The sequence below is a fragment of the Micropterus dolomieu genome, linkage group LG11 (assembly GCF_021292245.1).
Source record: "Micropterus dolomieu isolate WLL.071019.BEF.003 ecotype Adirondacks linkage group LG11, ASM2129224v1, whole genome shotgun sequence".
Lineage (NCBI taxonomy): Eukaryota > Metazoa > Chordata > Actinopteri > Centrarchiformes > Centrarchidae > Micropterus > Micropterus dolomieu.
Genome location: NC_060160.1, coordinates 9,894,735 through 9,918,709, shown reverse-complemented (window position 1 = coordinate 9,918,709; position 23,975 = coordinate 9,894,735). Strand labels below are relative to the sequence as shown.

General features: G+C 40.3%; 1 protein-coding gene across 4 annotated transcripts in view; it reads left to right on the top strand.

The window, feature by feature from the left end:
• Positions 1 to 1,073: 1,073 nt before the first annotated feature.
• Positions 1,074 to 23,975, top strand: part of ppp2r3a (protein phosphatase 2, regulatory subunit B'', alpha) — a 62,476-nt gene continuing 39,574 nt past the window's right edge. For 2 of the 4 annotated variants that reach the window (XM_046062723.1, XM_046062720.1), the window contains exon 1: positions 1,074 to 1,279. The gene's annotated coding sequence lies outside the window, so the exon portion shown is untranslated. Of the gene's footprint in view, positions 1,280 to 1,541; positions 1,619 to 5,224; positions 5,270 to 23,975 lie in introns of those variants that run through there. The other 2 variants (XM_046062721.1, XM_046062722.1) reach the window with 2 other exon arrangements.

Genomic DNA, 23,975 nt, shown 5'->3' with positions numbered 1-23,975 from the left:
GCTGCTTTCCTTAGTGTTATATTATAGTAAATTAAGCATATTTTTGAACAGTTGACTGAACAAAACAAGCAATTTGAAGATATTACCTTGGGCTTTGGGAAATTGCAATGGGAAATTTTCACTATTTTATAGACCAAAATGATCAGTTGATTGAGGAATTCATCAGCAGATTGATCAGTAATGAGAATGATCATTATTTGCAACTTTAACTTATAGCAAAATCATATTTTAAGAGCTTGTATGTTTTGTATATAGGCTAATATCTTCTGTGACATAGGCTATCTATTAGAACAATATGGTAGAAAAAGGATATTTACCCTATAGCGGCCAGTATAAAGTTGGACAATTGGAAATACTATGTAAAGTACATGTACTCCAAAATTATATGCAACAATATAGCAATATATATGTACAAATAGGGCTGGACGATGAGGCCAAAAATGATACCATAAAAAATGTCATATCAGTCAATATCGATAAGTATCACGATAAATGTCAAATCATTATCTTCACTTTTAAGTTTAAAGGCTGATTTTTACTCCTGAGTGAAAGTTGAAGAAACCAGATGGTTAATTGTGGTTTTAAACTAATGTTTATGGTCAGAACATACACTTGCCAAACAGTGGATCATTTCACAAATCTGAGGTAAAACATTCAAAACAAATATGATGATACAATCTTTTTTCAACAAATATGCAGCATATGAGTTCACAAAAATCCACAAAATAAATATCTTAATAGAAAAATGAAGTGCTGATTTGTTCGTGATTTCAAATGAATTACTTTGAACATTTATTGAACATTTGTTATATTTCTGTCGAGGAAATTTCTATTGAGGAATCTGTTTTATCGCCCAACTTAAGTACAGATACAATAATTGGGTAAATATAGATCTATTTGTTACGAATATATACCATTTATACACAGAAATGAGCTGTGAATCTAAACACTTGGCAGCCTGTCACTCTACTCGAGCCCCCGCCCCGCCTGTCTGTTAACGGGAACTCCCCCTAAGTTCCCCGGTTCTCCTCTCTCTGCTCATTCTCTCCACGAGCTGTCACACACAGAGACACACACATGCTCACACACACACACACACACACACACATACACGTTTATGGACACACGGAGCCGCTGCAGGTTGGAGCAAACGTCTCCTACTCTCTCTGCTCTTGCCAGGTTACCGAAAAGCGGTTGTTTGCTTTCGCAGTCTGCGGCGAGCCTCGTCGTGACAGAGTTCGGAAACGGCTGAAGGAGGAGTGACGGGGGGGAGAAAAAGGTAAGAGATGGTGTCAATAGGATTGTTTTTTTCCTCTCTGTTTGGAAACTTTACCGTATGTTTACCGTCTCCTCCACTGTCTCGTGCGCTGCGGGGATATCGCCTGTATCGTCAGCTGCAGGGTTTTTTGATAACTAGGGCGTGTTTATTGAAGTATCTCTGTTTTGCGCGCGCGTATGTGTGCGTGCATGTGCGCGCGCGTCCTCTTTCACATAGGGGGGGGATCCTCCTGTTGTGTCACAGGAAGTTTGGAGATTGGACGCGCAAATTGTAGCGGATCATTGAAGGGGGAAACCCAAAATATCTCATGTGAGTGAGCTGGTCTTAGAGGATTTTCAGGTAACCAACTTCATTTTATTAGCCTCATCTTATCGTATTTATTTAAGTGCCCTTTTTTAAGTTTTTACATTCAAATCAAGATACAGAGTAGGCCTTTGTGGCAGAAGTTCAAGACATGAGTTGTGTTTAGATACTGAGCTCAGAAAGCACGATTTCCCTAACTGTAATCCTCACCAACAACATATCCCCCATTTTTAAAAAAATGGATGTTAAATTTTTGTAAGAGACTTTTATAATTATTTATTCATTTTTGTTGGGACCTTTTGTGTCCTTTTAATTAGCCTGGTAGTTGACTGTAAAGCACAGTTTAATCACTGTAGCAGATGTTCTACTGAATAAGGCAAGTTTATTTCTATAGCACCTTTTATACACAGAGGCAATTTAAAATGCTTTACACAAGGCAAATATATCCATTTAATGGCATTTTAAAAACATAATAAAATAGATGATAAAAACAACAACAACTAAGTTGTGTCTAGCCTACATACACACACGTGGTGTTCACAGTTTATCACTGCACTGTGTCTTTTGTGCATGCAAGTGTGTGTATGTCCTTCGACACTCCCATCATTTGTTTGTTTCTGTGTGTATGTGTGTATGTGCATGAGTATGTGTGTGAGTGTGCCTGGGTGGTGATATCCTGTCAGATCCTGTGGGGTGGGGGTCAGTCACAGGGTCTCCCCCCTGGAATTCTCCTAGAATAGATGTGACAAACACACACACACACACACTTTGAGTGACATCTCCAGTCAGTCAGCTTAACATCTTTTCTTTCTTTTCTTTTAATAATGACCCATAATGACCACAGGGCTACAGTGGAAAGGCTGCTCTGAAATCCACTTTATGCGACGTTGTGCTCTTAAGTTAAGCCGCTGACACTGATATATATATATATATATATATAAAATCTCTGTTGTATGGCTATTCTTTTTCTACTCTTATAGACAGCGGAGAGTGACAGGAATGAGCCATACGTTAGAGAGCAACAAACCCGTGCTCTCTAGTTGCTCCCTGGCCTTCTCAGTAAGATGATGGATGCTTGAAAATGTGTGTGTGTGTGTGTGTAAGAGAAAGAAGGAGAGGATCTTGTCTGCTGTAACTCGAGCCTGACTGGACACACTGACTGCCACAAAGGCCGCTCTGCATGAACAGTGGGGAATGTGGAAGTGTGTGTGTGTGAGTGTGTGAAAGAGAGAGAGAGAGAGCATAAACATCCCGTCACCAACCACAGAACTTCTGAACACATTCACACACACAATCACACACACACACACACACACACACACACACACATCTAGGGACATCACTACGTATATAATCATAAATAAATCAATGGCAGACCTTGAACGGAAATGGAAATCAGGCGATTAATAGATTAGTTGTTGGACAGAAAATTAATCAACAATTATGATAATCAGTGACTGGTTTAAGAAATTTATTAGGCAATAAATACAAGTTATTTTTGCTGCTTTTCACAGTTTTGTATATTTGTGAATTGCAGGAATGCACCAATCTGGCCCCTTTCTTTGCCAATTCTGATACCTTAACCCTGGATACTGCAGCTAAAGATGAATAGATTAATTAATTTTTTGGCCTATAAAATATTAAAAATTATCCTTCTCAATATCCTAAAACATTTTGCAAAAAGTGAATTTTCAAAAAAGACATTAATTCACAATATTCACTCAATCTCACTGCATGGAACTGATTCGTTGAAGCTATGAGTCACTTTTGTAGTGACATTAGCTCTCCACAACAAATGAACAGAACAGAAAACAATGGGGTTGAGAATGCATTTTGAAAGAGAACAGAACTGAACGAGAACTGCTGGCAAAAATTGATAAATAAGGCAATATTATGCACAACGGATTGCCTTGGTGCTCAATATTCAGTCTGTGACCCTGTACAACTAAATAAAGGGTGAATCACTGATAAAAGGACAGTGACAAAGCCAGTCATGTCTGGCTGATACCTGATCTTAATAAGGATTCAAGCCATTTTTCAAGCAAAAAAGGTTTCAGGTTTTGCTGCAGTAAATCCTATGTCTTTGGGTTTTGGACTGTGGGTCGGACAAAACAATTTGAAAGCATCAACTCATGCTCTAGGTTATTAGCAGCTCATGTGGTTGCATTTTTGTGTGTGTATTGCACCTTCTTATTCTCAGTATGTTTTGTTAAGAGAAAAGCTCATTTGGAAGTGTGTAATGTGATTATTTATGCATGTGTTTTTCGCCTTTCCTCATGGATGGACAGATGCAGAAGAATGCTTTACTTTTGTGAAACATTTAGCTTGGGGCCAAACATCTACTCCTTGTGTAAACTTATTCAAGAGTCTCAACCCTCAAGAGAATAATTTGTAAATTCACACTTGAGAGAGACAGAGAGAGAGACAGAGAGAAACCTTCTTCTTCTAGTGGTCAGTGGTAGCTGTGTTTTTCCTCTTTAATGAAAGGATTTCAGTGCTTCTCATCTTATTTGAGCCAGAGTTGCCCTTCTTCATACCAAAATGACTACCATTATACATTTATACAGAGCCACTGATATCAATTTAATCCATTTAAATGACAGAACGTTTGAATAAATGCAGCCCTTGCCTTCCCCTTTTTACACCATTACTAAATTTCTCCTCTGTCCTTCCTTTCATCTACATATTGCGTAGGAGGTTGTGTTATGTGTTTTAACTTCCAGATAAGTTGCCTGATCCGTTACTTGGTCTGTTGCCTCCCAGCTTGAATGGATGGTTTGTGGGTGGATTGGTGGGCGGATGAGCGACAGATTCTGTGTCTGTTGTGGAAATGTATTTATGTGAGCCATGGTTTCTCTCAGTCCCTCACAGATGTGTGTCTTTTCACAGGTGCTTGTTGTTCCCAAGCTTTGTGTGTATAACTTTGCAGGTGTGTGTGTATTTGTGTAATGGTGTGCATGCATGTGTGATATTAATCTGGGATTTATTCATTTCACACATAGGTGTAGAAGGACAGTAAGTGCCTAGCAACAATATCCCACTTGAATACATTGGGAGTGTCTTGATTTAATGGAGTAATGACTGTAGTTGGTGGTTTAGTTCAGACAGATGTATGATGTTTCAGTGAGCTGAGTCACAGAAAGTAGACCCACAACGCCCTGTTTCATTCCAGTGACAATGTTTTTTAAACTGGGATCAATCGTCTGATGGATGCCCGATCTGCTACTCTGCTAAACTGCACCTATTTTTTTCAAGCAAAAAATTCCAAAAATCTGACTCAGGCTCCCAAATGGGAAATTGTGCTGCCTTTCTTGGTCTTGCATTATAATAAATTTAATATCTTTCAGTTTTGGACTGTGGGTCGGGCAAAATAAGCCATTTGAACTGAATCTTGTGGTCCAGGATATTGTGATCCACAAGTTTTATTTCTTTATGGCGCTTTCCAGACCAAACAATGAATTGGTTAATAAAGAAAATAAATGGCAGATTAATTCACTGTGAAAATATCTGCCCTAATCAGTACTACTACTTGCAGTAATAGTATATAGAACTTATATTTGTCTGTGTGGCCTGGAATAGAGTTCCCTCTTTTCCCTCTTTTGCACTTCCTGACGTTTCATTCTCTTTTTTCTCCTGTTAAAGGTTTTTGGCTTGACTTAACTACTCTCCTGGAGTACATTGGAACAGGTTGGAGCCTTTTTCATTCAAGGTTGTTGTTATTGAGTATATTAAAGGGCCACTTTTACACATGAAGTTAAGTTTACTCGTCATTAAGTGACATTACTTGTGTGGGACTACTACTGTCTTGTGTAGCTCTGGAGGGAGCTTTTTAAAGTCTGAGAAAATAACCTTGACAATGTCGTCAGGAGTTAACTGAATGTGGGCTTGGAGACTATATTTGTAACAGAAAGCCTCTGTTTCAAACTCGTGGCATTTACCAGGTAGGAAAGGTTTAATGGTGCTATTGAGTTGCAATATGGGAAAATGCAACTTGTGCAACTTTGTGATTTCTGTTTTGAAAATTGCTACATAAATAAGTTTGTGGTTAAATACGATATGTAGGATCCAGTGTTTTTGGCATTTGACCCACAAGAGGGTCAACAAGATCCATCCATCGTCAACCGCTTATCCTGCGTACAGGGATGCGGGGGGCTGGAGCCAATCCCAGCTGACATCAGGCGAAAGGTCACCAGTCAATCGCAGGGCCACACATTGACAAACAACCACTCAATTTTAGAGACACCAATTAACCTAGCCTGCATGTCTTTGGATGGTGGGAGAAAGCTGGAGCACCCAGCATGCAAACTCCACACAGAAAGGCCGGGGCAACTAGGGTTTGAACCCATGACCTTCTTGTTGTGAGGCAACAGTGCTAACCACACCACCGTGCCGAAATTTTTATTTAGTTTACCTGTAAGGGACCGTGTACAAATTTAAACATCAATGTTACAATTTGATATATTGTGCCAGAGTTAGATAAAAGCTAATTTCCCCAGCTTTGTGGAAGTGTAATGCTAAATCTTTGAAATAGCCCTTTAAAATATTTTTTTGAAACTTAATGCAGTTCACAGTTTAGTTTTAAAACATCAACAGTGAGTTGGGAGAAAATCTATGAGTGCTGTTGGACATTTTTAAAAACTGATTTAATTAGATCCATTTATTTATTTTATTTATTTATATTGGCCTCTATCTTTTCACTGTTTTCTAAACAAGGAAATAGAAGCGCAAGAAGAAATACAAATAGTTATGTAATAACAAAGTAACAGAAGTGGAAACAGTTTAAACTAAAATAGACAGACACAGCTTTTTTGTTAAGTCAGGACAACTCCCTGCTACTGTGTTTGACTGTCTGATAGTCGCTGTGTGTGAATAAGTGTGTCTGCATGTGTGTTCTTTTTTATGTAAGGGGGTAATAAAAGGCCCCGTGACCTGACCCCGGAAAAGCGCATGAAGATGGATGGATGGATGGATGGATGGGGTAATAAAAGGATAAACAGAGTCAGATGCACATGTAGAGAAGACAGAATCCTGTAGAATACAAAAGTTTAATTTTTGGATTACTTTCAGGTGTAATTATGAGTTACCCACACCCTCACTGTGTGTGTGTGTGTGTGTGTGTGTGTGTCTGGCTGGATGTATGTGTGTTGTATGGGTGTGGTGCGTCTGTAATCAAGCCAGCATTAAACTGCATACCAGTGCACAGACTGCCATAGGACTTCTTACATTTATACTTTCTTGTGATTTGAATGTCTCTGCACCCACATGTGCTTGCCTGCCCTTAGTTGTACAACACACAAGCACGCACACGTACACACACACACACACACACATCCACGCATGCATACTGGCGTGCACACACATACACACAAATGCTCTCTTCACTGCAGAACAAGGCACTATTGTATTTAGCGTCTTCATGACACTTTTAGTGACACAGTCATTCACATTTCCCAGCAGCATATGTGTGTGAGTGTGTGTGGGTGGTCGTCTCATATTCCATGTTACACTGCCGGCTGCTAAAAATGAAGACGTGACAGGGAAAGTGTGAGTGTGATAGTGAGAAGTGGATGGGTGGGGGGTTGTGGAGCTACATCTCAATAAGCTGAGGTTATACACTCTGCTTGGTTATCACTGATTTTTGTGATACAGTTCACTAACCTTCATAACACAAATTCCTATTCAAATAGTGAAAGGTGTGAAATTTAATACAGCATCAGCCAAACGAGCCACCTTGAACTGTGCCTGACATCTCTTGTGTTTCTTTGCATTAAGAAAGAGAGAGTGACACAGAGAAATGAAGAAAGGCAAATTCAAAGATAGGTAGATAGGAGATACTCAAAAGGTAGCTTACAAGCAGTTCATCTGTTGTTTTTGAATGTAGTGGTTTGTGGCAAACCATAAAAGTGGGCTACCATTACAGGGGAAAGGTTGGATTAGATTGACTACTTGTCAGTTTTGGTGGTAGCCTAAAGATGGCTTGATGTAGTTGTTGGTGATGTGGGCAAAGCCGCTGTCATTATCATAGCTTTTCCTTGATATTGATATAACATTTCCTGAAATTTAAGAACCGTGTAAAAAGTAATTAAATTCAAAAGACAAAATCATGTGCATCTGAGGTACATGTTGTCTTACTAGAACAACACCCAAAGTTTACACATATTTAAAGAGTAATTCCACTTTATTGCAACTTGTGTCTTGCAGTATGTCCATAATTGTGGACGATGAATCTATCAGTTCTGATAACATTGTACTCATGAAAGTCATTGCTGGAATCTGGGAAAACTGAGCAAGTCAGTCTGGGCTAGAAACACGAGCAGTAAGCAGGCATTTTGAATTTGAGTTTGCACAAGTTAAAATCAAATGCCTGACAAACAAATAACAATGAAGATAGAAAGGAGGACAAATGCCAAATGTACTTATTGTTTACACCTTCTGAAATAATATAAAAACAAATTCACACTGTTAAAAATATTTGTTATGACATGAAAAAACAAGATTTTTAAACGGAGATGAGAAAAATAGATTTTTTTTGTTCCTCTAGGACTTTAAGGAATTGGCGTCTGCTTGTAAGATGTTTGGGAGGATGAAATCAGATGAGTCTCTAGTTGAGCAGAAATGAATCTGTGGACTTGTTTGAAATTCATGTTTTCAACTGACATTTTGCCCATGTTTTCTGTTCTATGTGATCGTATAGCTGCTTGTGTTTCTTGCCACATAGGACGTCTTTAAGATGTGACACTGCAACGGATGAAGAGCATGTTTAACTTATCATTTATTATGGGATAAATAATAAAATAAAAATAAATAAAAAAGTGAATTGGAGAGATAACACTGAGTGATGAACACTGAAATAGTGTCTACTAGTCTTACTAGTCTGTGAATCACCTCTGAGTCACCTCTTTCCTTTTTGGCTTGTGCCCATTCTAAAATGTGTTCAAAAAATTAAAAAACAACCCACTTAGTAGTTGCATGTGGTTGTCAAAATAAAGGCCATACACAGAGGAGTCCCAAAATTGAAAGCACCAGTGTTAGGAATCGAACCCAGGCCACAATGGGCTGATTCATACATGTGTGTGTGGGAGGTGGACTGTGCTGGATGGCATCTTCTAACCACCTTTGACCACAGAGAGATCCACCCTGTGGAAAAAGAAGGAAGGAGAGAATGAAAGGAGGAGGGGGGAGAGAGGGTGAAGATTAGTCAGACAGGGATGAGGAGCCGGACACTTTGATTCACAGATCTCCCATCATCCTCTGCTGCTCATTGACTGGCTCCATTGTGGCTGTGGTAAAAGCGCGCTGATTGGTTGGTTGGGACTGAATGTCGTTGCTTCTTGTCCGTGGACTCTGGAATTTGTGTGTGTGTGTGTGTGTGCGTGTGTGTGCGTGTGTGTGTGTTTGTATGCGATGAGTTAATAGCTATCCATTGAGTGGTTGATTGTGTTCTGTTGTCCACACTGGCTCTCTTTGTCCGGACTCTACACACACACACACACACACACACACACACACACACACACACACACACACACACACGTGAATCTGAACCAGGCATTCCTCCAGTGGCAGGGCACTTGCCAAGAGAGGAAGAAAGACAGCAAGGGAAGAAAGAATGAGAAAGAAAGTACTTACTAACTAACTAACAGGACCATTCATAGTCATGGCAGTGTGGTTCTTTCTGGCCCTGGTTCGAGACATGAATGGGTCTGAAGCTAAAAATATTTTACTGCTGCTTTTTATGCCCCTTTTACTCACCCTGCTCTATTCATTACTTCTCTCCTCTGTTGTGATCTCTGTCACAGTGGATGCAGATGAAGCTTGTGCTGCATTAAGATGCATTTAAATGCATTTCTGAATTTGTAGAGTCAGACTGTGGCTGCAGTTCCTCAAGGTGTAATTGTATGCAAGTAACCTCTTGGTTAAAACGAATGGAAAACAGAAGCAGGATTTTTAGATTAGCAAGATAGTGAGCAAAGGGGAGGACGACGTGCACGAGAACAATCCGAACTTGTGACATCAGAAGTAGACAATCTGTGTCTCTGACCGCCGAGGCAGTGGGATGTCCTGGCCTGAAAGATCCTGAGCTGTATAACAGACAGGCCGACCAAATGACAGAGGCAAAGGGGTGCTTTTTATTGGTCAGTGTGGGTAGACCATGCGTCTCACTGCCTACCACAGATGGAGAGAAAAGAAGGAGAAATGGCGAGATAGAGCAAAAGAAAGGGGTGAGGAGACATGAAGAGAAGGCGGCAGAAAGAGAATGACAGTAAGCCAGAAAGACTCACAGAGTGCGGGAAGTAGATAGAAAGAGCAGTGGGTAGATTATTTGATCCAACACTAGGAATTTGCTACACCACGGAAATACCTCCAGTGCAGTATGGGAAATAGTGGTAGAGACTATTTCAGGCTTTGCTCTTGTTTGTTATGCCAGCCAGAATCTCAGGGCAAAGGGGAGGTTTTGCATAGCTGTAAGTACATTAACATGTGAGGTGGGAAGAGAAGAAGTGGAGGAGGAGGAGGAGGTGGAGGGAAGCAGCTTCTCCCAAGGGGGGAAAAAATACCCCTTTGCACCAGTGTGCCCTCTCTTGTTTTTTCCCTCTTTCAGTTTAATCTAAATCCATTCAAGAGGCTTTATTGGCGAGATAAGATCATTCTGACATTGCCAAGGTTTAAGTGCATCTCTCTCTCTTTCTGGTTGGGACGGGAGGAGGAAGTAGGTTGGTGTTGAGAGAGGAATGACAGCCTTTATCTCGGTCAGTAAACACAAGCCAAGGGAGTCCCTACGTTGTTTATACTGTGTCTTTAACTCCCCAAAACCATGCATACACAATTAGAGGACACTGTAACACAATCGCTCACGCAGACACACACACTGTATATATGGATATGCAGGCCTTCTGTGCACACACAAAAACAAGGTCAAACTCACATGGATACTCTTGTGCTCACACACGTGTGGATGTATGCAAAGGCACACGTAGACATACAAGTATACACACACGCACACGCTCAGAAGCTGTGGTTGGACAATGCAGTGGTGTGTTTTTGTGTGTGTGTGCGGTGGATTGTTGGCAGCCAGTACACGGTAAACTGGTCAGATCCCAGCACACACAAGCTTCCCCACTGCCTGCCAGTCTGACCACTAGTGGCTATGTGTATTTCTGTGTGTGTGTGTGTGTGTGTGTGTGTGTGTGTGTGTGTGTGTGTGTGTGTGTGTGTGTGTGTAACTGCTCTACAGCACAGTGGAGTTCAGTGCAACTGAATTTGCCATAAACCAGAGATCATTTCACACAAAACCTTCCATGAACCTGCACTGTATTTTTCTCTTATAGCTGCTCATTTGGTAAATTTTATGATACTTAAGAAGTATTCATGACATGCATGCTTTTCTGTGTCTGCAGCTCTTTCGAAGGAGAGCAGTGCTTCAGGTTGTAGTTCCTCATTTGTAGAGCTGTTGTTCTGCCCTTGTAGGTCAGAAATCAATACTTGGTTTTTACTTTCTTTCACTCATTCACCACTCCCTATAGAAAAGACATTCAATTCCTTTCTCTATAGTGAGCAGTGAAGTGAGATTACAGACACTTGTTAATCATTGTAATTTCACATCTATGAAATTTGACAAATTGCATTGTGGGAAATGATGAGGGACTATCTACAGAGCCTGAACTTCACACTTAGAGTTTTGACTCTGAAAAAAAATGGTATAGTAAATATAGAGCTTCTTTATTTCTGTCTTACCCTTTATCTTTCTCTGTGCTGTCTTCACTGCCTTACCTGCCTAATCCGTTACCTGTCCTCTGCTCAACCAAGTGAACCTAATCCAAATTATCTGTCCATTTCCACATCGGCTTGTAGCTTTTTGGGCGTGACTGATCATGTCTGTTATACAGCAGGCCTATGTGACCTTCTTTTCACCCTACTTTCACAGCATTTCTGCTTTATGAGATAGATTACAGTGGCACAGTAGGAGGGACTATAACAGATACAACCTTATGTAACATACGTACATGATATGATTGCTAATTCACAAAGGAGACATTAGTGGTTTCGTTTTTGTGGCCTGGAGCCACTAGTGTGGCTGTAGCTGATGCAACAGACTCATAACCAACGTGCTGCTGGACTGAAAAAGGCAGGGGAAGTCTGGGCAAGGAAAGTAAACAGGCAGAAAGTAAACAGGTCAAGTTGCCCTTGAGCAACACGTTGAACTTTAATCACTCTAGTGGGGTTGCCTCTTAGCAAACAGTAGAGGCCTCAATAGCTGTATGAATGCGAAGCAGGGCTCCCCCAGAAGTATGTGTGCTCAGCTCACCTGTCAAGGAGTGTTCTTTTCACTTCAACAAAACACAGGGGAAAAGTCCCAGCGGACTCTTGAGGAAGCCAACTGTGTGACTTTTCCCTTACTTTGATCATGGGAAGATGGTTTTCCGTGTGTGTGTGTGTGGCATCTGTAAAATATGCCATTACATCCTGTGATTGGCGCTAAATCCTTGTGGTTTCCATGGTTACAGACAGTGCTGGAGCCCTACTGTGAGACAGACATGCACAGACACCAGACAGATGAGAGTAACTTCAACTAGTTGTTAGAGCCGGGTCTTGCTGAGAGCTGAGACCCAAGAAACACTCCAACAAGGGTCTTTTTTTCTCTCTTTTTCTCTTCTTCTGATATCTTGGAGAGACATCAGAGAGATTTCTCTGTCTCTACTGAGTCAAAACAAGGCTACAATTTAGATAAATTCTTACCAATCATACACAAACATTTTTCCGATTTTAAGTGGATTCAATTAAAAAATTACATGGGTTTGGCATGATCGGTCGTGTGGTTCAGTTCTATTGTACAGGAGTCCAGAAATGTCTTAAGTTGTCTGTCAGAGTTTTTAAAAACCTCCCAGAAGCATCACACCTGTTGCTGTTCTGGCTGTATGGATATTAATATATGTACCATAGCATTGAAAGTTAAACTGGATGTCTTTTATTTCTGTTTCTTTTTGGATGAAAGGATGAAATATGAGCAACATTTACTGACCATAAAAGACAATAACAGCTTGACTCTTTCCGCATTTTCCTTGTGGATGTTTTTTCTTTTTTATATTCAGGAAGCCTGTTTATTCACTTAAGCCCAGCTGTTGGTAGTGATTGTGTGACATTTTGGGAGTTTTCTCAAAATTCCCTTGCCAGCTGGATGGAAGCTTGTTCCTGTCCTCCTTCCATCCATTTTGCTTTTCTGGAAGCAACCTTAAACTTGTACAAGGACTGAGGACAGGTAGGTTTAACTGATTTTGACTTGTTTTACAGGAGAAACAGTTTGCTGCAGTTTTCTTTCTTTCTTTCTTTCTTTCTTCTCATCTGTCCAGGTACAGGCCCCTCAGGGGGGAAAACACCAAAGACATTACAGTCTGATCGAAACTGAATGACTGGATTTGTGTGTGAATAACATTTGTCCATATACAGCTTAGGGAACAAACTGCTGCACATACCTGTGTCCTTGCCTTTATAATGCTTGTATAAATGTCTTCATGCTCTTATCATCACATCTCCTGTGAAAGCCCTTAGTATAATATTGTGTTGTGTGTGTGTGTGTGTGTGTGTGTGTGTGTGTGTGTCAGTGCCCAATGCCTGGAAGAGCTGAGATGTGGTAGTTTGATATCATTGGCGTCCTTTCATCAGTGAGGTGATTCTCCTGCTATGTGTTTGAACTGGAGTGAATCAAAGACAGCTTGTTGTACAGCTGCAGCTGTGGCCACATCACCTGCACACTGAATCTACCAGCTCTTTCTTTCTCTCTCTCTCATTCTCTTCTTTCCCACTTTCTTGATTTTGTGCATGATGTGGGCTTAAGAAGCTAAATACAGGACAGAGAATTCTGTGCTAAAAAGACTGCAACTTTGGAAGATACCCACCTGATAGATACCCACCTGATTTATCTAACCACAGTAGTACGCCTATATTTCATGAAGCATGGGACTCTTTTTACATTTTGTGGAACTCAATGGAATCGTTTGTGATGGTATGTAAGCCCAGGTATTGCTGTGGCACTAAAAACTTGACTCGACAACCTGCACACTCTGAATTTTATATTGACATTGAGAAAGAAACTGTATTAAATGTGGGTTCGTCAATAACTGATCAATATCAGCACTGATAGCGATCTAGTGCATTGCATAGTGTACTTCTGTGTTTCATGGAGAATGAAGCTTACAGAAGTTTTTGCCAGTGGTAACTATTTATTGGAGCTTAGCAGCATGAGAGTCAATCTGTTCTTCTTGAGTATGTATTGATAAATATCTGGCTTGAATGCAGGAATCTGTACTTGTTTTTTTTTTTTTTACATTTGGTCATGGATTGGCTCTTTTCCATATGCTATCATTTCTGGGTTGTTTATTTGGTTTGTTTCTCTCTTCCTAACACTTGTCGCAGGTCACACAAACATTCAGGCATTAGTGTTTCTCTTTTTTTCTTTGAATTTAGAATTTAGATCTTAGATATTAGAAGGGCATGCATCTTGATTTCTAAAGATGATTTATGTTTTCCTTTTATTCCTCCCTTCCTATGAACTAGATACAGTGTCTCCTGTCCCACAGTGTGTCAGCTGTGTTCATGAGAACTGAATAAAAATAGACTTTTAAGTTATGTTGCAGTGTTAGTGAGTGTACAATGACAACATACTACAAGGTCAAATTAGCTACATATAAAATATTTATTCAATCCCATGCTCTGGCTTTTATAGTCTGTACTTTTTGAATGCATTCTGATTAAAGACTGAGTTTTGAAGCATTTATCTCAGAAACATAGAGACTTGACGAGCAACATGTTGACTACATTGATGTGGCCTGTGTGTGTAATTAAACTGTAATTTCATCATAGTAACGTTGTGATTAAGCAGTGATTTACTGGTTTATTTGGAGCAACATTGTATTGAGTTTCACAATAGAAACCAACGCAATCCAGTGACAGGCTGCGTGGGCGTGTGCGCTCATGGGAACCAGGGGAGCTTTTAGTGTTTCGGGTCCTCAGGGACAGCTGGGACTATGTTGTTGTTGATAAACGCACTCCCACAGTTCCAGGGCCAAAACATACAGCACACACATACACAAAAATAAAGTTCCTTCTTGTGCTCAAAAATAGAAACACACGCACGTTGGAAAATAACATACCATTATTGAATGGTGAAAACTTCACTTTCAGGAAACAAAAAATTAGCCTGGTGTTTTTAATACTGGTTCACTCAGGCACACGCTGCACTTGTGTTCACTAATACTTATGTTCACAAGCCCAGACTATCAGATACAGTATGTATGAATATACAGAGCCAAAAAACACACAACAAATAGACTGTAGCCTCTTCCTCCTTTGTCATCTGCCCTTTAAGTCACACAGGGAATATTTTGCTACTTTGTTATTTAGTCAATTCCTTATTTCCTTGATTCCTCTTCTTGCACCCTTCTTCACAGTATGTTTACAATCAGTAAACAAAATGTCATAAAAACAGATGAACTAATTATATACTGTTCGCTAATGTTTCACAATTTTTTGGCTTGTGACTTTCATGTCTTAACCAAAAGGGGTAACAATTTCCTATTATTTGCAAGAAAAAAAAGCTCATCTTAGATTTGCCCACTGTGGGGGCCCTGATATGCACTGAATGAAAAAAATATTTAATATTTGGGACATCTTCCTTTACCACATTTGAGGTCCAGGTTATCAAAATGTTATCACCTGTTATCGTTTTAGTGATCCTGTAGAAGTATAAGTATTCAGTTTTCAGGATTAAATTGTATGTGTATAAAGTATTTGATGAAAACAGTTGTCCATCCACATGATGCCATAATGCAGCATAATGTTGCTGTGGCATCCTGAAGCATTATGGCAATCAAGTGGCACATTTTCTGGCATGCATGAGTATAAAGGGGCAAAGGAGGTGATGATAGGAGTTGAGTGTTAAGATTCACCCTTAGGCAAGGCAGGCTGTTAAGAGAGAGACTGTGACAGTGAGGGAAGGCATGTAAGATATCCATCGTATAGGCTGAATCAGAGGAATGCAGGCTACTCTACCCCCAGGCGTCAGGACTTATATATAGGTCGTACTCATACAGGACACCAGAATTGCACCTCTGTACACCCACCTCTTATGCATGCAACATACACCTACAGCATATAAATCACACACTGAAACACTGTCAGACTGTTTTCTCATAAGTAATGCTGTAAAAATCTGTCTTTTTGTCATAATGAAAGGGGATGATGATGGATTGCAGGTTAGACGGGGTAAAATGAGAAGCCATTCTCTAAATAGAGACAACCGTTAGAGGTGTAGAGATGGCAAATGTTAACTCTTTTCTGCCCTTATTTGTTTTTTTTCTCTCTCTAGCTTGGTCTTTTGTCCACGTGGATGTGCTGCCTGAATTGTTGGTCATGAGGATTTCTGTGTTTTGTTAATTAGCATGTGGACATGAGCAGCTATAAGGGAATGGTGTTTTAAGTCAGTCTGTGGAGTTTTTATTACCTCAAAATGTCTCTCTGCCTTCCTTTCTGACTCCCTAAGCATGATGGACTTCCTCCTCCTCAATTCCACTCTTTTAAGTCAGAAAATCTCCTCTGCTAAAACCCAGAGTCTTAATCCCAAACAGTGCAGGGTGTCAGTGGGGAAAAAGAGAGTTGAGGAGATGGGAAGCTTTTAAAGACTCTCACGAATGACTGATGCTTTTGAAATGAGCGAGTATTTCCCAAAATGAGGATACAATCTCTGGACTTAACTTGACACAAAGGCCCAGGGCTTTTTGAATAGATCATTATATCAAGAAGCTTCTCTCTTGACTTTAAAATGAATCTTTTCGGGAAGCTGCTCTTTAGTTGCAAACTGAGGGGTGGAGACAGGGCAAGGATTGAAGCCAGTTTCCCAGAGGTTTACTGACTCCTGACTTCAAAGGCCAAAACAGTCACACTGTCACTGCTGCTGGAGGAGCCAAATCCTGAGGGATCAGAACTATGTGTTTGTGTGCGTACATTTCCATTACATCTCAGGGCTGTTTAAAGGGCCACTTAAGGCAAAATGGCAGGTATGCAATTGAATAAGTAACTTGTTGCTGTAACTTAAATGGTAGAGTTAAGTATGCAGAATGATTATTTACTATGTTCAGGTATCAGTTTTGATTATGTGGTACCAGTTTCACCTGTTGCAAGCAGGTGCTGATTGGCTGATAAGATGGAAACAAGACTCATGCAACTTAATGCAATAAAAAGGGGCTGAAACCTTATTCAGTCTGATTGACAGTCTTTTATTATTAGCTATATTGCTTCAGAAAGTATGAACTCATATCCTCGACTGTGAGGTCAATGCCTCTTTTCAAGCATTCAAATGCGATATAAACTTGATTTATCCATGAATAGTTTGAAAAGTATGCACACTCTTTTCAGCCAATACTGGCAGTTTGGTTCAGGAACTTGTGCGGGTGGTTTGTGTGGGAGTTATAGACCTCTCTTGTAACGAACCGTGCAAGTGTAGGTGTCTGTGTTTGTAACAGAACGCATCTTAGAGTGCTTACTGTGTGTGTGTGTGTGTGTGTGTGTGTGTGTGTAACAGCAAACAGATGTGAGACATGAACATGTAAGACTTGGCAGTATACCTACAGGATGACTGTGTGTCTGCCTTCCCTGTTTGCCATGAGCTCAGTAATGCTGACTGGGAAATTTGGATTCATGGCACTCACTGCTTGCTCATGTTATATGGAAACACACTCACATTTACAGTATTTACCAGCAGCTAATATTAAGAAGAAAAACACCCACATGCCTACTTGACATATAGCATTTACTGCCTTCTCAACTTTTATGGAAATATACACACACACTGAGATATGAGCCACATGACACATCCCAGCAGTACACAGCATGCCGTCATACCAAATGCGTGAGGGATTTGAGGCAGACAAAGACTTGACTTGGATTTTGTTGTCTGCTTTTTCTTAGAGTGTGTGTGTGTGTGTGTATTGGACCACTCCAGATAAGGCAGCTTTAGTGCTGTTGGCCTTCCTCTGACCTACCTTACACAGCCACATACTGCACAGCATCTCATTCATCATACTGACTCACAGTAGCGATGATGATGTCCAGTCCATACAATCTTTTCAGCTTTACCCAGCTGTTCTTCTTTATCTCTTTGAGCAGATTTATAATGTATAAGTCACACAGTAACAGTATGTAGTAGTTAGAGTAGCAGTAGAACGAACAATCATTTTTAATAATATTAGCGTTCATTTTAGTAGTTGATAAATTATCTATATTGGGGATATGATGGTACATATGACCTCGGTTTTAGGTCATCATAATAGTTATGAAACAGCCTAAAATTTTTTTTTATCAATCTCTAGCTATTTGTTTTTTAGTTTATTTAACAGGCAGTGGACAGCTGTAAATTTGCTGGATATAGAAAAAAAATGCCATTTTTCATCTGTAGTCCCTAAACATATATTACAAATTTACCCAGCTGCCATCTTGGCTCATTAGTAATGCTGTAAGGAGTATGACCAAATTTTCACTATTATCTATTACATCTCTTGCATTTTGAGATATCTATACAATTGGGCAGCACGGTGGCCTACTGGATAACAAGCCTTTCTGGGTGGAGTTTGCATGTTCACCCTGTGTCTACATGCTCCGGCTTCCTGCCACCGTCCAAAGACATGCGGACTAGGTTGATTGGTGACCCTAAATTGTCCTTAGGTGTGAGTGTGACTGGCTGTTTGTGTATGTGTGAACAGGTCGCCAGGGTGTACCCCGCCTTACGCCTGATGCCCCCCGCGACCCTGTACGATTTGGATGGATGGATGGATGTACAGAAATTAAAATGTCAGTCTATAGAACCAAATATTTAGCTATTGTGGGAGATTTCCCACACTATCATCTATACCACAAGGGTTCATATTTTGGCTGTGTTGGAATGGGCTAAACTGCTGTCTCAGAAGGTGTCTAACAGGACAGCGAGTCATCAAGTGCTGTTCGAAATGGCTGAAATGACTGCAACGACCGCACTGCTGCGCTGTGAAACCCATTATTTTAAATGGCTTGTGCTGCGCCATGGCAGTTTATTGCTACGTTGAGCAAAGAGCAAGTGCAGCAGAGCGCACTGCTCGGGGACATCGCACGCCGTGGTCAAAGTTGAAAATAGTTAAACTTTTGCGCTGAACCCTGCAATTTTCTTCAGTATGATTTCTGAGGCATCTGTTAGCCATTGCCTTTTCAATAGCTAGTTAGCTGATGCTAAGGCTAGCGTCTCTCTTCCAACAGCCAGAAGACATTACATTTATTCATTTAGCTGATGCTTCTATCCAAAGCAACTTACAATTGTTATATATGTCAGGTCGCACACCTCTGGAGCAACTAGGGGTTAAGTGTCTTGCTCAGGGACACATTGGTGGATGTGTCCCAGTGGGGAGTTGAACCCGGGTCTCCCACACCAAAAGCATGCATCTTATCCACTGCGTCATAACCACCCCGACGGTGTGTAGACGTCTCGTATTGCCGTAAGTGCTGCCTTAGAAGGCTGTTTGAAACAAGTGTTAACAGAGATGCCTTCACTTGAAAGTGATGCCTTCTGAGGCAGCTGTCTATTACGGTATCGAGGCAGTGAGGCAACTGCCTTCTGTTTTAAACACAGCCTTTGTGGAACTGCTTATCAAATGTCATGGTGTCCTGTATATTTAGAGATATCTGTATCTTACGCTACATATAGTTGATAATCTGACGTGAGTGTGGTGCTAGAACATAGGTCAGGAGATCCTTAATATCATCAGGATTTATCCTATGTAAACAATGGATTGACCAACAGACCCTTCTTAAGAGTGCTCCACCAATTTAGAATTAAAAGAATAATAAAGATTCATGCAGCAAAACCAGATATGTTGTCTTTTTTATTCCAGTTCGGTTTGGACATTCGGGTGTGATATGCTGTAGCCTTGAGCCTTCACATCACTTTAATCAATTTAGTCAATTTAGAGCAAGCAGAGCTAAAAAAGAACACATTGGGAACTTACTGCAGTGACATTACTTGTCAGTGCTTGTAGTAAATGCTAAGAAATCCTACATTTTAACAATTAAGATATTTGCAACAAAATAGTGGTCCACTCTCTAAAGGTCAGAAATGAACTTCCATGCTCAAATGCAAATTTACTTAGCTCCCACTGACTCCCCTTCAAATTCTGAATTCCATTAAAATACTTTCTCTACATGGCGGGGGCTACCTCCTACAGTTTGTTACTACAGCGCTATTATCACATTATTATGTCCTTTGAGCAGGGCTTGCTGGGTGTATTGCTTCAGAGTTGAAAACAAAGCTGATCGCTTTTGAGTTGTGGAACTCTTTGTTTATTTTTTTCCGTGTTAGCGTTACGTCGGCAGTTCATGTTTTTTTTCATCCTCTTTACCTATTTATAATTCTGAAGCGTTTCAAAGGTGCTAGACTAAATATTAAAGGTGCTTTACTTCTAAGCTTTGGTTTTGTGACGTTACACGGTCACTCACTAATGACCGAGTAATAGTGTATAATTCACATCACTGTTGACCAGTCAGGGTTTGTGTGTGTGTGTGTGTGTGTGTGTGTGTGTGTGTGTGTGTGTGTGTGAGAGACTTGCTAGGTTATTCGTCAGTGTGTTAGTGTGATGGTGATGGTCCAGGCTTGCAGCCAGTTAGAGCCATAGTAACAGCACCACATTCCCACTCTGCCTTTGAACTGCTGCTTTGCTGCTATAATGAGGGAATGTTCTTTTCTAAGCCTAACCCAAGAGAGGGTGTGTGTGTGTGTGTGTGTGTTTGTGTCATGGTGAGTCATACAATGGCTGCAGCCATTGTCTGTACTCTTGACATACTGGCCTGTAACCTGTGTGTGTGTGTGTGTGTGTGTGTGTGTCTGTGTGAATATATGTTGCCCTAGGGTAAATACTTTCCTCATATATAGTCTCACATGAGATCACCATGTTCGTTCTACTTTGCAAGCATTGGCCTACAAGGCTAGGTGGCCTGTCAAGAAATGTGGTGTGTGTGTATTTGTGTGCATGTGTGGGTCTATATGCGTGTGTGATGACAGAAGAGAAAGGTAGCCCCCCTCCTCCCCAGCTCAGAGACTCTGTTAAGTCCTGGTTTGACATTATTGGAGTCTAATAAGCTGTACTCGAGTCAGCTCTTGTAGTAAATCTTTTCCATTGTGCTGCCATATTACAAACAGATGTGCACGCACGCACACACACACACACACACACACGCACACGCACACACACACACACAGTATACACGTAAATACAGCCTGCAGCTATATTTGGAAGCCAGAAAAAACACTCTGTCCTTTCTTGCTTGTATTTACTTTGATTCTTTGTTGAGACCAAACCCAGTTTTCTAACCTGGTTTAACAAACAAGCTCTTTTCATTATGTCACATTATATTATGCTCATTTCTTTTTTTATGCAGCCGGTTACTTTTTACTCAGGTTTCATTCAGCGTTATTATTACCTTACCTTAACACTGTCTACTTTTTTTGCGGCCCTCCTTCTTTCTTCTTCTCTTTCACTTGTTGCTTTTTGATTTAAACCAGTGTCCCCACCATCTTTCTTTTAAATTGAAGCTGTAGCAGAAAACATTTGTTCCTTTTTATTTAATCTTTCACCTTTTGTTCACCTTTGTTGTTTTTTTCCAGCTATTCTGAATTCCATGGGTATATTTGTAAATTCGTTCCTACTTTACTACTAGTTAGTTTCAAACAAGTAGTTTACTAAATCTGATTGCAACATTAAAATGTCAGAAATGTCTTAGCTAATAAAAACCTTATGAATGAAAGTGATTGTAAGGAAACCTCTGTAGCTCTGCCCAATAAAAAGAATCCACTATGTAAACAGAGAGTCACTTTAGCATCACAAACTACATCATAACTGCCAGAAATAACAGTTTTAAGGGGGCAAACGATACATTAAAGATAACTACCAATCTTTTGTAAATTTAGGGTTATAGGTATATACATACATGAACAAATATGAAATAAAATCATCTTAAATTATCAAGTGTATCATGTATCAACAACATTAAGCTAACATTAGTTTTGATAGTTGGTTCAGTTCGTTAGCTAGCTATGCAATAATTAAGCACAGCAGTTAGTTGCTGTAAATATTTAGTGGGCTGCTTCTCATTAGGAAAGTCTAGACCTAAGCCCCAGGCTTATAGCGGCAGATTCACAGCCACAGCCACATGCTCGGCTAAACCCACATCCCAGCCGGAGACTGTATACACTTGGCATTCACTCAGGGTTTATGTGTAAGTGAATGAAAAACCCTGCTGGTGTGCGTTGATGTCTCAATCTGATTAAATAAAATGTCAAGCAAAACATGAGTACACAAAAGATGAGAGGAGAGAAATGGAAGGAGATTGTCGGTATTTATCTTTCAGGATCCTGAGGGGGGGATGTGATTCACAGAGTGGATAAAACTAAAGAGGTGTTGATTAAGAGATGAAAGATGAAAGAAGAGGAGAAGGAGAGTACTTGGGAAGAAGTCAATATGAAAAATGTTGAATGGATGTAGTAAGCAGGTACTGGGTGTAGAAGGCAAGGACAAGTGGGACAATTTTGGGGGTGGCCCATGGTGATGTGGACCAGAAGGTGTAAACATGGCCCCCGTTTCTGTGGATCAAGTTGTGTGTGACGCACTCAGCGACAGTGAGGCTCACAAGGCAGCAGGACATTTGACCGTGAGCAGAGACTGGGGTCACATGCACAAACACAACTCTAAGGATAGACTCTAAACACTAGGGAAGAAAATAACCCAGTAACAGATGATGTGGCATGTGTGCGTGTGTGTAAGAGGGCAAGAGAAAGGCAGATTTGTGTTTCTGCTATATATTTATTTGTAGGGTTAACTGGGCTTATACATGAGCAATCCACTTACTTTTTTGGTCTTGCTTTCATCCCTAGCTGTAATGAATCCCATAAGTTGTTTAATATCAATTAAATCTTCATGTTGTTTCTTTACTGTTGTTCCCACTAATTTTCCTTCAGTTGAGGGTGTGTACAGCTACAAATTTAATAGAAGGAAGGGAGGAGAGTTGAGGGAGAGGTGAGGGGAGTCTAGTTTTATGGTCTTGTTTTTATGTTGGCTTGTAAATACGCCCCTAACAGGCTTAAAGTGACAGCTGGTCCCGCATTAACATGATATATTTAATATCTCAAATTCAAAACTGTTGTTAGATGATATCACCTCTGCATTTATGGTTTTCAGTAAAGAGTGGAAACCCACATGGCCTCATGCTCCAGTTTTTGAATAATTGCTGTGTTAGAGAAATACAACAAGAGCCAGGGTTATGGTCCCAGAGGTAGATGAAATCCACTAATAGTAGGGATAAATTAGACTACTGTTGGGACAATTTATACCAAATTTGCCATACCAACATACATCATGGAAATCCTGATTAGAGGGTTGGTCAGGCTCAATGCGCAGAGTGATCTGAGCTCCACTGAAGTTTTAATCTTCAGCGCCACAGACTGCATACAGAAGGTGGAAAAGATTAAAACTGGAAAAAAAAGGGGAAAAATGAAGGCAACAATTCGTCCAAGTCAAACATTCCCTAGTTCCAGATTGTCAACTGTGAGGATTTGCTGCTTTTCTTTATTTTATATCATTGGAAACTTTAGCATTGGAAACTATAATCAATTAATTGTCCAAGGCAAACATTACCTAGTTCCAGCTTCAAAATTCTTACATTAAATATGAAGTTGACAAAGACAAGTGGGACTTTTTTCTGATCGACAGTGACAGGATTTTAATGAAACTGTACTTTTGCTATTAATCTGTTTATGTTGTGCATATAGGAGTATGTATAGTTGGTACAGTTTGCACTGATCCTACTGTGTTTTAACATTTTAACATCTGGGGACCATATTGGAAATAAGTGTTCTCACTTTAACTGCCTTTGGATTGCTGTTATTTTTGTAGATCCATAGATAAATCAAATGAAAGCCAAAACAAAACAAATAATAGAAACATAATCATTAGTTTCAGCCCTAATTTGGATGATGGCATTCATCTGCTCTGTCTCAAACTGATGTGATTGGTCGAGATGTTGAGGTTGCAGAAGGGATGATGAACATGTGAGATAGGCTGCACCACAAAGTCCTGATTTAGATTTGGTTTTGCATGTGTATTCGGTGTATTTGTGTGCATGGTGGTGAGATGAGGAGGGTGTGAGTCAGTGGTGGTTCGGAACACGATGACTCTCCTCACCTTCTCCATCACGATGAGCCATGGCGACAGGGGTTTGCGGTTAGAAACCTTAATCTGCTCCTCATATGACCCTCTGATGGACAGGGACAGCAGTCAAGTCACACACACACACACACACACACACACACACACACACACACACACAC